Genomic DNA, 6,759 nt, shown 5'->3' on the forward strand with positions numbered 1-6,759 from the left:
TTGCCCACAGTCACACAGCTGACAAGTGGCAGAGCCGGTAATCTCTATGGATTTACCGGTAATCTATGGTGTTGACCGGTAATCTCTACCGGTAAACACCAGTAATCTCTATGGACTCCTTTTGTGGGGCCGAAAGATGTCTTTTTTTATGGTATTGCTTAAGCACTTATTATGTGCCAGGCACTGTTTTAAGCGCTGGGGTGGACACAAGTCCCTGTCCCACATTGAGCTCACGGTCTTAATTCCCATGTGCAGATGAGGTATCTGAGCACAGATAAATTAAGTGTAATAAATTAAACTTGCCCAGGTTCACACTGCAGACAAGTGGTGGAGCTAGAATTAGAACCCAGGTCCTCCTGATTCCCAGGCCTGTGCTCTATCCACTAGGCCATGCTGCTTTTTTGCCTCAGTGCTATGGATAGAGGAAAAATATCTTCTGCTCTCCCCTAACGGGTTGGGAATTGCTGCAGGGATAAACCTCCATCGTCTTTCCAAACCCTCCACTTCCCGGGAAGAATCCTCCCTCTTCTCGCTGGGCAAAGAATAAGCAACATTAGATCCACGTCCCTCATTAAAATGAAAGCTCTTGGTGGGGAGGGATCCTATTTCTTCTTCATTCTGAACTTGCCAAGAGCCTTCTATAGTACACCACACCAAGTGGGTGCTTAAGAAACTTTTACTTCTGGTAAGAGAATTCACACAGTTTGACTGGACTGTCGAGGTTGTGTTGTTTTCAGAAAACTGTGTTAAGGACACCCATGTGGCAGGAATAGCCTGTGTCAAACTACATAATGAGCGGAGAACGTTTCTGTCAACTCTGTCACAGTGTACTCCCCCACAGTGTTTAGTACAATGCACTGCACATACTAAACTTTCACCAGATATGACCTATTAATTGATAGATGCACATCCATTTCCTCTAACATTAGGCCAAAAAGTATCCAGACATGCATTATGGTCAGAACCTTCCCAAATTCTGAATGCGATGAGTCTACCACAAGCTGCCTTTTTAGTGACTGTTTGTGATCTCATGAACGACAACAAAAAGGAAGAGACTGGCGAAGGCATTCATTCATTCAATCATATTTATTGAGCACCTACTGTGTGCAGAGCTCTGTACTAAGCGCTTGGAAAGTACAATTCGGCGATAGATAGAGACAATCCCTACCCAGTGATAGGCTTATGATCTAGAAGGGGGTTGATAGACAACAAAACAAGTATACAGGCATCAGTAGTGTCAATAGAAATGAATAGAATTATAGATATATACACATCATTACTAAAATTAATAGAATAATCAATATGTACATATATACATGTGTGCGGGGTATAGCAGAGGCAGGGAATCGGAGCAATGGGGAGGGGAGGAGGAGCAGAGGAAAAGGGGGGCTCAGTCTGGGAAGGCTTCCTGGAGGAGGGGAGCTTTCAGGAGAGAAGTGTGTTAGTTTGGTGGATGTGAGGAGGGAGGGCGTTCCAGGCCAGAGGTGGGACGCGGGCCGGGGGTCGGCGGCGGGACAGGCGAGAACGAGGTCCAGTGAGGAGGTGAGCGGCGGCAGAGGAGCGGAGCGTACGGGCCGGGCTGGAAGAGAGAAAGGAGGTGAGGTAGGAGGGGGCAAGGGGATGGAGAGATTTGAAGCCGATAGTGATGGGTTCTACCTAAGGCAGGTGATTACTGAGCATGGAGGAAGGCACGGCTTTCTCTCCCTGTTCTACCCGGTAATGGGCCCGGACCAATCAGTGACTGCCGTGGAGAGCCACAGCTGCCGTGCCTAAGCCAGATAAAAGGTGGTTGCTTTGAATTATGAGGTGGCACCTGGAGGTACTTAAAGGGTAGCAGAAGAGCGGTACAAGCAGGGGCATGCACAAAGAGGCAATCAGCTGGGGGGGGGAAGAACCATTCCGAGGGGCAGAAACATGCAGAGAAGCAAGAAGGAAGCACGCTGAGAGTAGTGGAAGCAGCAGGAGAAAATCAGCAGAGGGCCGCAGCACTCGGAAGTAGAAAGAAGAAAAATTGGCAGAATGGGCTCCTTTGCCCCCAGACTGGTATTGGACCCTGATGGAGTGGAGTGAGTGTGTGTGTATGTGTCACTCCTTTGCACCCTGGTAAAACTGAGTAAAAAAACTTTCCACCTTAACCTGGGTGATCAGAGGTGTGGTTTGACTCTACTATGTGCCACCGAGGCTCCCCCGATCCAGGAAGGTCCTGGTTGGTACAGATTGGGGGCTCTCGACACTGAGAATGAGAAACAACCAGGTGATTTACTCTGCTCTTGGTAATCTGTGAGAAAGATGACTCTGGACATTCACTTGTCCGCTTTGTGACTGCGGGCAAGTCAGTATACTTCTCTGTGTCTCGGTTACCTCATCTGTAAAATGAGGATTAATATGGTGAGTCCCACATGGGACTTGGACTATGTCACAACTGATCAGTTTTTTTCTACCCCAGCATTTAGTAGAGTGTCTGGCACATAGTAAGCAGTTAAAAAATGCCACGTTGGTACTCCTCCTCCTTCAGGGCCAAATAGGGAGAGAATTCTTACTGTATTTAAGAATCGTAGTCTTTTGTGCCCCAGTAAGAGCATTACATTCCCTGTAGTAAATGATAATAATGATGGCATTTGTTAAGCACTATGTGCAAAGCATGGTACTAAGCACTGGGGAGGATACACGGTAATCGGGTTGTCCCACGTGGGGCTCACAATCTTAATCCCCATTTTACGGATGGGTTAACTGAGACACAGATAAGTGACTTGCCCATAGCCACACAGCTGACGGGTGGCCGAGCTGGGATTTGAACCCATGACCTCTGACTCCCAAGCCCGGGCTCTTTCCACTGAGCCACGCCGCTTCTCGGGACCGTAAGAGAACCCGAATGAGTGAATTTAAATCCAGCAGACTTACGATTCCAACACACACATACCCTATCTTCAGAAGGGAAATTCCCATAGTTTACACACTCTGCTCAGTTAATGCCAAGCTCTAACTTGTTCACATCCCTTTTGCCTTCCTCCGGTCTGTGAACTATTGCAGCGTCAATCTCCTCCGCTAGATTGGAGGCTCCTCAGTGGCCAGAATCACGTCGAGGCGCTTTATTGTATTCTCCCAAGTGCTTAATACAGAATTCTGAACCTAGTAGGTGCTCGATAAAGCCGATTGATTATTCAATCAAACTCTTTTCCCGACACTTCCTTTTTCCTCTGCTAAATCCCAATTTGAGTTCTGGCCCTGGATGATGCTTGTAGCTATCAACTGTAGCCCTGCTCCTTTGCCGTCTCTGAGAACTAGATGGGAAGTGTTTAAAGGGGTGTGCGGAGTCTGCTTCCTCGCTACTAGTATCTCAAAGGGAGGCTTGTCAGCAAACTGAGAAACTGCCCCACTTCTTCCCCATGCTTGCTAACTGAATAATAATAATTACGACATTTAAGTGCTTCCTATGTGTCCAGTACTGTACTAAGCGCTGTACTGGAAGGAAGGGTTAGGGTTGTCCTTCCAGAAAATATCCTGTGGGCTACCCTAGCCCACACACCAGCGTGTGGGCCTGGATCATCAGTTTCAAAGTTTGTCCCACCAGTGAAGTGAGGGACAGTGAGATGACCTGGTTTGTGACGGATAACTGGCCCTGAAAATTTGACTAGAAGCAGTGTAGCGTAGGAAAAAAAAGCCCAGAATTGGCAGTCATTCCAACCCTCGTTCCACCACTTGCCAGTTGTGTGACCTTGGGCAAGTCCTTTCATTTCCCCGTCTCTCAACTGCCTCAGATGAAAAATGGGGATTATACACCTGTTTTCCCTACCTCTTACACTCACACCCCCATGTGGGACAGCGTCGGTGTCTGACCTGATTATTTTGTACCCCATCCCCTAGGTATAGTACACAGTAGATAGGAAGCATTTGAAGATTATCATTATTTTAATGATGAGACTAACTCTGACTTTAAAAATCTAATTTAAATTTACAATTTAAAAATGTTTTCTCCATAAAGATATGAAGAAAGTATAATAAATATAGCAAGTGGGGTATTCTTTGAAAGGTGATCATATAAAGTCAAATGTTTAAATTCAGAAAAATATCCATTTCTAATTTTGTAAGCCCTACATTGGACAACCTAACAACCTTGTATCTACCCCAGTGCTTAGAACAGTGCTTGGCACAGGGCACTTAACAAATACCATCATTATCATACGTATCGATCACTTTGATCGTTTAGAGGGGGAAATGGGTATTAAGGTATTTAGATTAAGGTGTTCTATTCAATAGAAGAGAATTGTGAATTTCAACTATAATGCTGAAATAAGACAGAGAGAATCAGCAGAATGAAGGATTCGGGAAAGAAACGCAAAGATGACCAGCTCTGAAAGAAGAAGGCTTAGGCTAAAGTCTAAGAGTTGGAGATACAGAATTGAAGCAGTAGTCGAGAGAGGATCGTGGACCCGCGTTGGAGAGAACAAAAAGGTAAGTGATAGAGCGGCAAAAACTTGCCTCTGCTCTAAAAATAAATTTGCAAACAATTAGAGGTTAAAATCCCTAATTGTACTGTTCTAGACTTCTGAATTCCATCTTGGGGCATTCTGCCTCAAAAAAAGATGTAGACAATTTGGAAGGAGTCCAGACAGCAACAATAGTGATTAGGGGGATGGAGGGATTGACTTGAGAAAAGAGATGAAAAGAGCCAAATCTGTATAGCTTGACTAAGTAATAACTATGGGAGGGTATGGCAAATATCTACAAAAATTCAAAGGCAAAAACACCCGGGAGTGAGAGGAATTAATTAGCATGAAATGAGGGGGTATAACCTAAAGGGAAAGGAAGAAAGAGAAAATTATACGAAATGTCAAGAGATACAAATAGCAAAATCCATGAAGATTTGGAAACTCCATCCCCGAGACATGTAAAGTGGCTTAACAAAGGGCTAGAGAAGTAGATTGTAGGGAGGAAGTCTCTTGTTGACAGGGGCAGAGATGCAGACGTTAGGTTTTTCCTCTCACTAATTTGTAGAATTCTGAGCGCCCGGCTCTCAGTTATGACTATAATTTTCGTGAACCACACAAGCTGTCTGACAGGCATTGAACTGAGTCTCCCGGAGCTCCGTCTTGAGGGTGCCATGAAATCCTGGAACTCCACAGTGAAGGAACGAGACCTTTCTTATTCACTATCACTGGTCACTTGGAGTACAAAATGGACAAGAAGGTGTGATGGACTTTTTGTTATTATTGCCCTGTGATTTTTCATCGCACTCCTGCTCCTCGAGGAGATGATAAGCCCTGATACTAGCTCTGATGAAACTAGGTTCGAAGGAGAGCGTAGAGGCCCACGGGGCATGGAAAAAATGCTGAAAAGATGCACATTGAATGGGAGTAGTTGTGGGTAAAGGAACTCAAATCAACCAAAAAAGTCACTTTCTCTTCTCTCTGCCTGCATCAAGCAGGAGAGTTTTTTAATCCAGCTCTTTGCGGACAGGGGATGCGTCTGTTTATTCATGCGATTGCATTAATTATTCAAACGTATTTATTAAGCACTTGCTGTGGGCAGAGCCCTATATCATTGTACTCTCCCAAGTGAGCAATACAGTGCTCTGCACATAGGAAGTGCTCAATAAACACGACTGAATGAATCAACAAGTGCGCTTGGTCTGTGGGCAGGCAATGTGTCTGTTATATTGTTCGATTGTCCTCTCCCAAATACAGAGCCCTAAACACAGCAAGCGCTCAATAAATACGATTGACTGGCTGACTGAAACACAGTAAATCTTCCTTACAGACGGTCAATCACCCCAGTTCTTCAGCAGAGAAATCGCATTAAGTCAAAGCCCAGAGGAACAAGCAGGTATCCGCGTCGCCGGATGACGAGAGAAGCGGCAGTGGGCTCGAGTGGAAAACTCACAGACAACTCAGGGCAGGTAGACCACGTTCTGGAATATCTTCCCTCACTGAGTGAGCGAGCCATTTAATGGCTGAGATTTGGATTTATTTCTTCACGGATCTACTCCAGAGCAGCTTTAATTTCGGAGCTATGTATCTTTGCGCTAATCCTATATTTTTATGCCAGTTCTTGGAAGTCGTGCGTTGTTTCAACGAAAAAGAGAAGACTTGCTACGCTTCAAACGCGGCAGAAAAATACTGTACAAGCCACAACAGAAGGAGGGGACTTTTTTTTTTTTTCCCCCAAAATGAGGGGACCCAGGCGAAAGCATTTGGAGTCAAACTGACTTCTTCAAACCGCTCAGGATTTGCAAGTTTCTCTGAACCGGAGTCTGAATGGCAGATGTTGTGAATGCCTGGCAATAGGATTAAAATCTTACAACAAGTTTTAGGAGGTTTTCAATTTCATTGTGGGCACGGCTTCCCTCGGGCCTCCGCAAAGCCTCTCTAATGAGGCGTTCCCTCCCCGGCCAGAATCCACGCGGTGGAACCACCCAGAGACCAGCATTCTGGGAGAAAGGCGGTGTCAGAGCACAGATGGGGCTTGATGGATCCTAAAAGGAAGGCATTACCTGCTGGAGTCACTGAGCAGCCACAATTATTACAGGTCTCTGGGCTCATTGTCAATTAGTGTGGCAGTTAAAGCGAGCAGCAGCTGTGACAGATGGCTGGATTCCAGCTACGTTGTGGTAATGGGATCGGGGCCAACTCAAATCTTTTCTTCCCTAAAAAAAAAAAAAAAAAAAAAACCCTACATAGTTGTCAATTAGTCAATGTATAGGGGGAAAAAGCATCATATCTACAAAGAGGTCATTTATCTGCTCCCTACTAATCCCTACTT

At 45.4% G+C, this 6,759-nt stretch overlaps 1 long non-coding RNA gene across 1 annotated transcript; it reads left to right on the top strand.

Moving 5' to 3' along the window:
• The first annotated feature begins 1,867 nt into the window (after positions 1–1,867).
• Positions 1,868–6,306, top strand: LOC114806640. The gene is made up of 3 exons (XR_003754702.2): positions 1,868–2,066; positions 4,258–4,452; positions 5,758–6,306. It is a non-coding gene; the product is annotated as an uncharacterized LOC114806640 (long non-coding RNA).
• The last annotated feature ends 453 nt before the right edge of the window (positions 6,307–6,759 follow it).

The sequence above is a fragment of the Ornithorhynchus anatinus genome, chromosome X1, assembly GCF_004115215.2.
Source record: "Ornithorhynchus anatinus isolate Pmale09 chromosome X1, mOrnAna1.pri.v4, whole genome shotgun sequence".
Taxonomy (NCBI): Eukaryota; Metazoa; Chordata; class Mammalia; order Monotremata; family Ornithorhynchidae; genus Ornithorhynchus; species Ornithorhynchus anatinus.